This window comes from Hetaerina americana, unplaced genomic scaffold, assembly GCF_022747635.1.
Source record: "Hetaerina americana unplaced genomic scaffold, ioHetAmer1.1.p SCAF_11, whole genome shotgun sequence".
NCBI lineage: Eukaryota > Metazoa > Arthropoda > Insecta > Odonata > Calopterygidae > Hetaerina > Hetaerina americana.
Window position 1 is genome coordinate 43,567,114 of NW_027286181.1, and position 13,187 is coordinate 43,580,300.

Genomic DNA, 13,187 nt, shown 5'->3' on the forward strand with positions numbered 1-13,187 from the left:
ATAACCCCTATAACCACCAATATTACAATCATGTCTAGATACAGCTATAAATGCTTTATCTTCCATGATTTTCACTGTCCGGATAATTTCATGAATGAATCTCTTAGGAAGGTTATTTTATCGTGTATGGCGTTAAGGATTCATTCTGACATATTATGCTCTAACAAAAAAACATCACCGCCACATTATTTCAAAAGGTTCACTTTCTCTATTTAAGGAATGTTTATACAGCTTAAGTTTTAAAAGGAAACTTCACTGAGGATATTTCTGCATGGAAAGATTACATTAAACAACTTCTGATACATGCAAATTTCTCCTAAAGGAGCCTTACTTTAATAATGAACCTGCTTTAGGTATTTATTGACTAAATACCGCGGTAAATCTTAAACTATGATATTGTCTTTATGAATTAATTTACCCGTGAGGCTTCGAGGAAAATACACATGAAAGTACCTCCCCTCGCCCAGAATAAGTTAGTTTACCAAAAGTAGTTTAACAAAAGTCTGGGGTAGTACTTAGTGCGTGATATACAACTATTTAGCTAGCTGAAATATCACAATATTTAGGAGGTATAAAGGTGTCGCAGTTGCTCTGCATTAAGCCAATAATAGTACGTGCATGAAATAGCCTATCATTACTTAATATAAGTAACACCAGTATAATTATGTGTAATAATTACATTCAGGGTTATATTTAATTTATAATATAAATGCGCATTTTCCTCACAAACATGAAGTATTCCAAATAGTAATATTCATGATATCATATTTTACGATTTTCAAAGCAGATCTGTAAATGTCTCACATATATTTTGACGATGCATTATTTTTTAAATTTTATGCTTTCCTCTGAGGTAAAATTCATCGGTAAACCTTGACATGACCAAATATACCCAATTGAGTTGATGAACTTCTGCTAGAGTTAGTCATACTCGTATTGAAACGTGTCCTAAAAATTGCAACTTCAATTCGCAATCATTTTTAAACGGAAAGTTTCGTGTAATTATATAGTTTTAACATTGTACATTTAATTTGAACTACGCTCATTTCAAAAAACTCATCAATTACTTGTACTTCCTATTGTGTCTAGCTCCTTTTGAATTTTCTTATTTGATCAGTTGATTTCGATCATTATGCAATAGAACCAGGTTAAACTCTGGTAGATAAGTACAGGGCAATACAAGTTCTGTCTTGAGAGTTGGCGTTCTCTCAAGTACCAAATCTAAGAACCGGGTATTATAGAATTAGGACCTAAGGATATTTGAAATTGATTTGTCGAAAGCGAAGTTATTTCTTTTTCTTAATTATTTTAATATGTGTAATAGATTATAATAATTGGTAGTGGTTGAAAACTTTTTCATCCCACATTTTTATTCTGGAAGCAGAACTCACTTGCTATCCTGGAGGAAATTCCATTTTTTGCTGTTTGGTGAAATGGCTGTTTACCGCCGTGTCTTTTCATCGCAGATTGGCATCTAGCCCAAAATGGAAATAGCTCGAAAAAGCCAATGGCTTTAGGGATATTAACAGGTTGCTCTGTGTATTTTTTGTCATACTTTCTGCCTTATTTTATCCACATTGAAAATTATAAATCGTAAAAGGGGGCTATAATATTTACCTCCTAATGCAAAGAGGGACTGATAATGTGACTACGTAGTAAACGGAGAAAATATATGATGTAAGTTTCATCTTTCATCCTTATAATGCATTGTATTCATTAAGAACGGAAGTATATTAAACTAAAATATGCATATCTATAGTTTATGGTATAGCATATAGAGGTTATCGGCTTTTTTTGAGTTAGTCATCAAACACCCATTACTGAAATTTAGATTCAATTAATCGGGTAAGTAATTTTATATGCCAAAATATATGACACTAAGTTAAAGGGAAAAAAAGAATCTCGGCACCATTAATGCGAAGTTTTTAACGACTCTTGCCTTAATATTATTGGACTTTTTATATACTGTTCAATTGATTACAATTTTTAGCATTCATGGAAAATAAGACATTACCACAAAAAATCTTCCTTTTCAATAAAATATAAGTATATGAGTTTCCTCCTCTAAAAATACCCATAGATTGAGAATCTCTTCCGTCAAATATAAGAGCCATATAATAGTCATTGATTTTTTATATTTTTCTTTCAGTCAAGATTTTCTACAGATAAATGGGCTGTAATTTAAACTTCAAATTTCCATAGAAACCACAATTTACCAGTACCTCGAACATTTGGTTATCATTAAAATTATTTCCAAAATTCGCGAAATGTAGAACTTCCATACTACCTTGATCAAAAAGTTCCCGGAATAACCACCGTGTGGCGCTCCCATCGTTCCGATTTGAGTTCTGTTTTTTTTGTTAAATTGGTACATCTGTTGTTGATATTCCCTTTAAATCTTAGTGTCATAACTTGACATTTGCAAAAGTTACGTAGCCAAGAGTACATCTATCTCTGTGTGTGTTGGCGATTTTTTACAATTTCAGAAATGGATTTAAATTTGCAACAACGAACTTGTATTAAATTTTGCGTAAAAAACGGATTTAGTGGCGCACGGACGTTGGAAATGTTGGAAAAGTGTTTCGGCAACGATTCTCTAAAAAAAACGGTCGTTTACCAGTGGCACGAGCGGTTCAGAAGTGGTCGTGAGTCAATCGAAGATGATGAACGCAGTGGCAGACCATCGACATCGAAAGTCGGTGAAAAAATTGATAAAGTAAAAGAAATGTTGGTCAATAACCGCAAATTAACCATCAGAGAAATAGCGGAGGACTTGAACATTGCCTATGGATCCGCCCAAGACATTGTGGTTAATGATTTGGGTTTCCGTCGTGTAGCAGCAAAGTTGGTGCCGAAAGACCTCAATTTCATGCAAAAAAGAGACCGTGTTGACGTCGCAAAAGACATGATTTGCGAGGCTGAATCCGATCCCACATTCATCAAAAGGATCATTACTGGAGACGAGACGTGGGTTTATGAGTACGACACGCAATCCAGACATCAGGCAAGTGAATGGCGTTCACCAAATGAGCCGAGACCAAAAAAACCACGTCGTTTTCAGTCAAAAAAGAAGGCAATGCTGACGGTTTTCATGGATTACAACGGTGTAGTGCATCATGAATTTTTGCCAGAAGGCCAGACAGTAAACAAAGAGTATTATTTGGGCGTTATGAGACGTTTGCGTGAAGCAATTCGCCGAAAGAGACCAGAAATGTGGGCAGAAAACTCGTGGATTTTGCACCATGATAACGCACCGTCGCACAGTGCTATCATTATTCGTAATTTTTTGACGAAAAATGCAACAAATACCATCCAACAGCCACCGAATTCACCTGATTTGGCTCCCTGTGACTTCTTTCTGTTCAATCGAGTTAAAAAACCATTACGGGGAACGCGTTTTAGCAGCCGAGAGGAAGTAATGGAAAAATCGCAGGAAGCACTGATGGACATACCGAAAACCGAATATAAAAAATGTTTCGAGGATTGGATCAAGCGCTGGCATAAGTGTGTTGCAGTCGATGGGGATTACTTTGAAGGGGACAATATAGATTTAGATGAATAAACTTGTATTTTTAATTTTCTGAATAAATTCCGGGAAATTTTTGATCAAGGTAGTATATCAAAAAATAGATTCCTTTGCTAAGCATTATAAGTACAAGTAGTTTTAGCACTCGAGTTCGGCATATTTTCGGGGATGCGCCTCGCGATTCAGGCAGTTCTAATTGGGTCAATATTCGTGAGTGACGTAATGTTGTATCACTGCCAGGATTAACCTCACGTTGACGAAAGGCACAAAGGGGTCAATAGTTCAATCCAAAAAATTATTTCGTGTGCTCTCTACGCATGCAGCATCATTTTGCTGATGTGCTGTAAATGACTTGATATGCTGTAATGAATTTTTATGATTAATCTTTCAAAATGATTACTTTGACATTAGTTTTATAAGGAAAACATATAAACAAAGCATATCAGAGCGAAAAAATGTTTCCCGTAAATGCGAATTTAAAAAGTGTCTGGTATTGGAAAACATTATTATAGTTTTATATTATTCGTTAATTCAAAAAACTTCACGATATGCCGTGACAGTTACTTTTAATGGAACCATCTGCTAATATGCATTACAATGCTACAATTTCAAAGGGTAAAAATCTTTCATCTGGTCGCCATTCAAGTCAGGGTGAATAATTTTTACACTTTGAAATTATTTCATTCTTTTATTAATGTTCAGGAGTAATTTTTCCGCAAAGAGCGTTTATTACAACTTAAAAATAAACAATAAAACTTTATGAGGAACCTCACATCTACGGTAGACTTTCATTTCTAAGATTCAAATAATACTAAAATGTGAAGTTTACCAATGATGATCATGAGAGCTGGTATAATTATTTATAATTACCATCAAAAGGTTCTAGTTAATTTTCCCAAAAGCAAAGCTTTGCACATTATTAATCGATATAATTGTATAAGAACTACAGTTGAATGTTGATATCATAGTTTCTGATTATGTCTCTTCTAAAACAAGTTCACAGCACTTAATATCATTTCATCAGCTGAAATAATTTTCTTCAGTTATCGATAATTGCAAATTTAAAATAGTATGTTTTTATTTATACTGATTTTTAATTTAATATGCCAGTCATTTGATAAATCCTTTACTTAGGACATTTTTCGTTACCCAAATAAAAAAATAATTCGCTGCGAAACATTTTCATCTGGCCAGATTGCCCGATACCTGCTGCAGCATCCTTTTTCCCAAATGGTTTCCCATGAAGACTGCCGCCCAAGAGAGCAAAAATTTGTCAGATGTTGCTAGTCAATCAACCACCACTGCATTTTAGGACATCGGGAGAGACGGAAAAGAGGGAACCATAGGGAAGTTCTCCCATAGAGAAGCGACCTCAACCTCCAGAGCATAATACCTACAGACGCTCACAGGCTCCGGCTGCGGATGCACACCGTTGTCATCACCCCCCTCAACCCCTTTTCTGCCTCCACACCACCGCGATGCCCGAAAGCAGTTCCCCCGGTCTCTACGAGAAACTCCTCCCATGACCTATACGCCCCGTACTGCCAAAGAGATCCTTTCAGCATCTCCTATCGCACAACGCCCATCTTGCGTCACCGCTTCCGTCGCTGATGGGAAAATCCGTCGTAACACGCGCCCGGAAAATGGAATCGATCTCTCTCTCGCTTTTGGGACACTCCCCCAGTTGTCTATGGCTGTGCGTGCGCGGATGATTTCCACTTCCCAAGAGACTTGCTTCAATCTCTCAATCCGTGAAAATCACACATAGTTCAATCACAGTTGCAACGGGACGGATATGAGATCACGTGACCATGGGCATATCTCCATTTTATCAGCCACCAAAGTAAATAACTTGCTGGTGTATTAACATTGTCTTTTTAAATGGTTCACTTTTATGATCCTCACAACTTAATATTGATATTTTTTGGAGACAAAATTCCGGTGCTAATCTCCTCCCCAGGAAGACACGGCGTTTTAAATCCTATTGCAGTGTGTATAATGTCTAATGAAGTATACAAATGGTTACGGAGTGATTTACAATTTTACCTTGGGAAATGTGACCAACATTTGCGTAAACATGAAATGTTCAAAATATTTTCATAATTGCTGCTAGTATTCGAAAGGATTAATACCACTAATTGGCAAGGAAAGGCATTTCCACGATATTGATATATTATTTTTAGATTACGAGTCAGTCTACCGTTTAAGGTAGGTTTTGGATTGAGGAAAACTGAACTTTGCCACATTTCTTAGTCCGATCTAATAAGAAACAAGGTGAAACCGCACAGAGCATTAAATCGATCCTCAATTCTCATTTTAACTCACTTCATTCTGTCCAATGATTAGTGTATGGTGAGGAAGATTTCTAATCAAGTGGTTATATCGTAAATGGTTTTAAGACTTTAAATAATTTAAGTTTTGTGATACCATAAAGATCATAAATGTACATAGTAGGCAAAATAAACAAAGATTGAAAGTTTTTAGTTTCCATAAATAGAGTGCTTCGAGTTCGGGTATAGAAATAATTAATCCCGTTTACATAGTTTTATATCATTTTACTTTTAATTCGCTTTTGACAGAAAATATTCACGTTTATAAGTGATAGAGTGCTTATTTTGTTTAACACAAATTGTGTTCCATGTGCACTGAATGTTCCACTAAGATTTTTAGAGCTGATAATACATAAACTTGGTTAATATATTTTCTTCGACAAATTATCGCAGACTTGGGAGGGTTTAATTTTAAATCCTGACAATGAGTTGCTGCATTTTCTATACAAGCCGCCACGAGTGAATGCGGCAGAGTTATTAGTTCATCATTCATTTTGATTATTGGTATTTTTATCACTCCGCATCAATTTAGTTTTGAATGGTTCGAATTGTGTTAGTGATGGTATTTATTATTTTGTTCGTACAGGGTGCGTAAAAAAAGGATTCAGCATAAGATTTACTCTCATATACTCTCAATACCGTCTAGCATTAGAATGGCAAACCAACGGGAATTTTCTTAATTTCGGTATGGTGGTCAAATTTGATGGGCTATCATATTACATTTTAGTCATCTATAATTCTTACTAATATATTCTTCTCTCACTTGTATTAGGAAATCGATAAAAAATCTCCGGAAGTGACATTTACGACGGTCTTGCACACATAGGATAAATAAAATTAATGACCAAGTTTAAGGTAGCTACCGTCAAAATGTTAGTTATGATAAGTAATCATAGGCAATTTGGTGACTATTTCATATTCTGCATTTAATTACCAACCAGATTTTAAATTATGAAATAAATTAAATATGCAATGTTGAATTTGAGAAAAGGAGGTTCAACTGATGCTTGGCAGCGGAGATTTGTGATTAAGAGGCATTCATTAGGTCGGTAGAAGACATTGCGGATGGTTCACAAGGAATAGCAATAGATTAACCGGGATTACAGAAATTTTATCCATTAATTAGACGAGTTTTAATTACTATAGTAACTGATAAATATCAACTGAAATTAGAAACAATGATATTTAAAATATTTAATGAAGGAAATAGTTGTATAAACTTGAAAGTACCTTAGAATTAAAAAAATTATAGCTTATTTTGAAATGTTTATTTCTCTTTTGTTAATATTATTCATTCAAGACGTAAACGCATCTGAGTTATTATCTACGAAGGTCACATTAGATGCACATTGAATTCATCAGTTTGACCCGACTGCAGAAAAAGCTTCTTCCCGTTTACTTTGTAAATTGATGACCCTGACCTCACCAAAGTTCGGGCCGGCGGTGAAATGTGGCCGAATCAATCCGATTTTAAATTCTCAATATTGACTTTGAAGTGAGTCATTCCTTCAATGAGAAAATTCAAGCATAATAAGACCTTAGAATTTCGGGGAATTCCTTCCTTCAAGTTAAAGGGGATGGGACATCAACGTTGCGGCGTAGATGATGGGGATCTGGGAAGTGTATCGTCAGTATGATGGCGCAATTAAGGATACGACATAAACTCAGCACGTTCGTCCATATTTATCTTATTGGAGGAAGTTTTACAGACTTTTCCTCGCCAGCCCTATGTTTGCCCTGGCCAGCAGACGTTGAAGATAACTGGGGGAAATGGAAGATAAAATGCAAGAGACAGATTTATTCCGATTGCCGTTTGCTTCATGGATTTTTTTTCTAATCAAATTGAACGATTTCCGATGTAAATGTATTTGTGATGTCCCATTCTTTGACGCGTTGGCCTTTTTAATTTCTTTATTCCCATTCTCGCTAGACATCGACGATATAATGGAAGTTTTGTGTTACCAGAGACTGAGTAGGGACTTTATGAGGTAACTCGACTGCTTTCCTCAAAATCAGCACCATATGCGACCCCCAGTGTGCTTGTCCATTTTTCCTTTCTCAGTAAATTGGCGAAACATTTTATTCGCATAAGAAGGTCAAAATCGTTACTCTCGTGCCCCGCAATGAAATACATAAGCGCGTCAGTTTGAGGAAATTCTAAGGATATGTTTAGTTCCAACGGAAGGAAATGTACATGCATTGATTAATAAAAATATATGTTGTGATAAAAGCGATAGTGTAGCATGCAAGGTGCCCCAGTGTATTATGAATTCTAACAAGCCGATTCTGCTCCAAATACGGGATCTGTCTCATTTTATTCCTTCACTTTTATCGCCAGTTATGCGAATATGCCATTTCCAGCGAGAGGCACGAGAGTTCCTCTTGCTGAACGATGCGAGAAATTAAGGGACTCAAATGCCTCGTTACAGTATAGGTGCCTGCAGTTGACTTATAATTACGATGAAATTGCTTTTCTGGAGTGTCACGAATTTTCGACCTCAAGCATGAATTTCCTCCAAATCGTGGAGGCAATATTACAAGAAGGAATAGATGGCGACATTTACGGACATTCGTCACCAATTCCAATTCCAAATTTCGAATTAATGGAAAGGGAGTGTTTTTCGCCATCTTTTTTTTTAGCCATTCGGGTTTCAAATTGCTTGTAAATCCAGAGAACCGCGTTAGAAAGAGTAGTGGTGTGGCGAGAGAGTGCCAAAGGGGTTGAGGGAAATGACAAAAGGTCTCCCAAATTTCGTGAGCGGCCAGGAGGACGAGTTCTAAATTAAAACGCATACTTTTACGAAAACGAACCAGGGACTAAAGATATAGCTGCAAGATTATGTTAATGAAACTCGGATGAGTCATTAATCATTGGGTATTGAAAGTTCGAGGATAAGTCGAGAATGGGGAGGTGAAGCTTTGACTTTTGCGCCCAAGGGCGTTTTATCAAGCCATTGTTGCGTCACCGTTGCGATAAATTTCTGTTCATATCTTCCGGTCAGGGCAGTGGACACTCGATCACGAGGGTTGAATGGGGTGGCGCCGAGGGGATGCCTTGATCCACGACCACCCACGGCTGCCAAGCAACCCTCTCGGTGCGCCTAATACTCCGCCGTCCAATCCCTAATTCATGCACTGCAGCAGGCTTATCGCCGGAGCGGTGTCTTCCCTCGTAGTCAAAAAAGACTCAACCTAATGAAAACTCCGTCATAATATTTTTGTACGCAATTAAAATTCTAGCATGCGATAAAATGAAGTATCAGGGGAATCAATCTGTTATATCATCATTAAATCAAAAATTTCCAATTTGTCTAGACTGAAATAAGCTTTTTAATTTAGGCGATTCATTTATTCCCAATGTTATTTTCATTTTATTATTAAGAAGTGCTAAAATCTGCGCTAAAAACCCATATGTTACTGTCGTAACACAAAACAAGTGCATCGCTGCTATTTGAAATTATGCGGTGTCGTTCAAAAATAACAATGCAAGTCTCAAGTCTAGTGTAATATCTCGTATTAATGGAATGGTCTACATGTATCTACGATGAAACACAAATAACTAAACTCAATGACAGATGAAGTAGACGAATTAAATCTAAGATTGCAAAGTTTAATCGACAAGAGATCATCGGGTTGACAAGGATATAACCTCACAATAATTGCAAAGAATTCAATGAAAACTATCCAGCTCACGGTTAGCACGATTATTACGAATGTGTCTCTTGGATTACTTTTAAATAATCACTTCTTTCAAGCTGGAAGGTATTTGTGGACCGGATAGATATAAAAGTTCAAAAGGTCAGATTTTTCAGTAGGATTGGTGTTTAACATTTCTAAACTTATTACGTGCCTTTTTTTTGACACAAACCACACAATAGATTCAAGCCGAATTCGTGGCAGAATTTAAGAAGATGAACTCTTCAATTTATTACGTTAAATCTATCACCAAAAACATCATATATCGAGGAAATACTTTCAAAAACCTACAATTCCAGAATGAGTGTAAGATGACTCGAAATAGATTAAGACTTAGAAGGCTAACTATTGGCTACAGATACCAAATGAAAGTTAATTATTTCTCGTATAAGTGCACTTCAAGTATTTCAGACGTAATCCTGTTGACGTCATTGATATCCTATTACAATTAGCAGCCATAGTTAGTTTTCCGGAAGTTAGAACATCTATAATAAGAATTTTTCTGCGAAAATGTTTAAAAACTTTTCTGAGGCACTCCGGTGACAAGGATAAAGGGACCTGCGTAGGATATGTCACCGCAGTCTTATCACACTAAATTCCCTTTGACAGAATCAAGGTCTCATTGCAAGGTCCTTTCCAGGGCTGAGAAAGGGAGGAGGTGAACTCGCAACTCCCATTAGATGAAGAAGAACTTAAAACCAACTCTATTTGATACCAAATACTTACGTTTCCGACGGTGGTTAGCACTCGGGGACCGTTTCAAACTCCTTGAGGTCACTCCAGTTCAACAGCTTTTGGGTTTTCCCTTGAGTGGATCTTGCGATAGCTTCCTCTCTAGTCGCTCAAGGTGCCTCTGGTCGGAACCAGAGTGTGGATAATTTATTCAGGTTTTGATTAGTTTGCCATCAATGTTGAGTCGCCGGTAAGAAGTCTCTGCAGTATTTCACACAACAATTCACTTAAAAATAAACTTTTTTAATGATTGGATCTCTTCTTAACAGTTATTCACTTCGAATAATCTCGGCAGGTTACTAATTGGGATTTTTACCGATACAAAATACCCTTTTGATCTTAAGAGTTATTCGGTATCAACACACATTCTAGTTTTGCAGTACGAGATTATATAATTCAAGATAATCAGTTTTTATAGGTAAGAGCCGTGAATGGTTATAATTTTTTTATTATGTTTAATTAAGTAATATTTATCACGAGGTTTATTTGTTAATCATAGAATGACTACTCCACAGTAAAAACTTTCTCTCTTTTAGCTTATGAAATAAATATCCCTACACAGTGACTAGCAAAATCTGTTTACATGAAAAAAAGTGAATATGACATTAAATCCTGTAGTTAGCAATATTTTATATGTTGATATATATATATTCAGAAATACAGTGTAAGCTCACATTAAAAGCACACCAAAAAGCCGGAGACACTGATAATTTGTAGATGAGCAGAAGCCTAACACGTTATCATTTACTTTGATAGCATTTCAAGAAGGTTCATATCACTTGGGTTCACAAATGCTCCTCCGTATCTTGCAAGCGTTTCTGGGAAAAGATTCCCTTTCGGTCAGAACTTTTAAATTCCTAGGGACTTCTTTGGAGGGGTATCTTATCTCTCCAACATTCAAGAGTTGGCGAACATTGGGAATGCTAGAGCAAAACTATGCCATTTCGAAGGCCGAGATGACATTCGGCCCCTCGCCTTCGGAGTTTCTGAGGAGGAGGGCGAGGAAAGACAGCTGGGAACACCCGTCTAGGAACTCCGCGACCGGTGGGACTATCTCGGGCAGGGCCGAAAGAACTTTGTTAATGTCCGACACGGGAGTCCTTCAACTTTTTCGAGTTTGTTATGTAAGCCTCTCTCGATTAAAATCACAACTGAGTTTTAATTTTCATGTGGATGCACTGGCATAATTGTTTTTGACCGACTCTTTTTTTTAATATCGTGGGAATCTTTGAAACGCACAAACTTTCTTCCCTCAGTCAGCGGGTTTCAGCGAAGTCTTTAGGTGGTGGATTTGTGGTGTGGGGAAGGGAGATGGGTCCACTGGCGTGCTCGAAGACCCGTCGTCTGCCCGCGGGGGGTTGGAGACTGGTAGATGTCTCGAAGAAATATTTAAGAAGGACGCGGAAGATCGCTGGATCCACTCTTCCCTCGAGGCAAGCGAAAAACAAATCGTAGAACGCGCACAGGGTGAAAGTTTTAATTCCTCGTGCGAGGCGCGCGGAGAGGCGTAAGATATACCTCCGACGAAAACGACGCACTGCCACCGTTTTCCCCTCGATGGGATAAACCGACGCCGGCGAAGTTAAGACCGCTACTGGCAACCGGCGCTTCCCAACGGCGCCACTAAGGATACCCCTCCTTCCCGCCCACCCACCTCAACTCTCCCGCCCCTCCCCTCCCAGTTCCCCTCTCCCTTTCCGAACCTCCGCGCCTTTTCCATAAGCCCATCCCCTCCCTCCTTTAACCGCCGCTCTTATCCCCCCTCCCCATCATTTCTGACCCTTCCCCTCTCTCAACAGCGCGCGCGCATTGCGCCTGGCGTACGCGTCGCTCTTCCTACACACTTCGTTTCTTTCTTCCCGTGCCTCCCTGCCCCATTTCCACTCTCCGCTAAACCTCGCCCCCCCCCCTCTTTTAGGCCCTATTTTTCTTTCCTTACTACTTCTCCCTCCCCTCCTCTTCCCCTAGTCCTCTCGCTGCGATCTTGTCCATTTCGTGTTTATTCACTTCCACCACTCCCTTCCTGTCCAGCGCAGTTCCATTTCCCGTTCTTTCTCGAGGGAGAGCATCCAAAACCGAAAGATAGCTCAGTGAACAGAAGAACCTACCTCGGGGGCCAGCTACTATATGTTTATTGTTCTATTATATGTTTTATAATGTGTATATATATATATATATATATATATATATATATATATATATATATATATATACTTCTTGAGGCTCTTGGCGTGTTTGTGGATGTTGGTTTTTCGTGGAAACTCTCTCGGAATATGTTTCCAGAGAATATGCAGGTGCATGGTCAAAGGTTACCGAAATACAATGCCTTTACTTTTTTGAAATATGTTCAAATTTCGACACTCCCCGTCAAAAAATCCTTATGTCCATATATCCATAACCCAGTCCGGTGCTTCACCTCCCAGACTAATATTCCCCAAAACTGACTTCAACAGTACCAGTGTGCTATGATTTATGTCTTTCTTAGTTTTAACCTTTTAAAGTGCATTTAGCTGTTCTGCAATTATATTCTACCAAGAATATGTGCCTAGTGTTTACAATTTTTGCTTATAATTGCCGAAAATAGTTATTCATTTAAGTATGTATTCATACGATAGAGCTCCGTTATTGCGTCATTTTATCTTGAAACTACAAGTTATACCTTTTTCTGACAATGGCCAACTAAATGATAACAGTTTACTGCTGAGATAGTGAAGGCTAATTCCCCCAGCATCTTACCCTAGTCAACAATACTTCATTGAAATGCGCAAACTATTTTGCTAATTAATTTGCAAAAAATTGTCATTTTTTATTTGGTTGTCTCCAGTGATACCATTTTACTTTCACGTGGCCAATGCTCCGCTATCAAAACGTTTAACGGTAGGATCTGTGACTCAAATAAAGGC

The 13,187-nt window shown here is 37.7% G+C and overlaps 1 protein-coding gene across 1 annotated transcript in view; it reads right to left on the reverse strand.

Annotated features, from left to right (window-relative positions):
* Positions 1–10,743, reverse strand: part of LOC139701164 (acid sphingomyelinase-like phosphodiesterase 3b) — a 1,047,894-nt gene extending 1,037,151 nt beyond the window's left edge. The window contains exon 1 of the mRNA XM_071599739.1: positions 10,279–10,743. The gene's annotated coding sequence lies outside the window, so the exon portion shown is untranslated. The remainder of the gene's footprint in view (positions 1–10,278) is intronic.
* Positions 10,744–13,187: the final 2,444 nt, after the last annotated feature.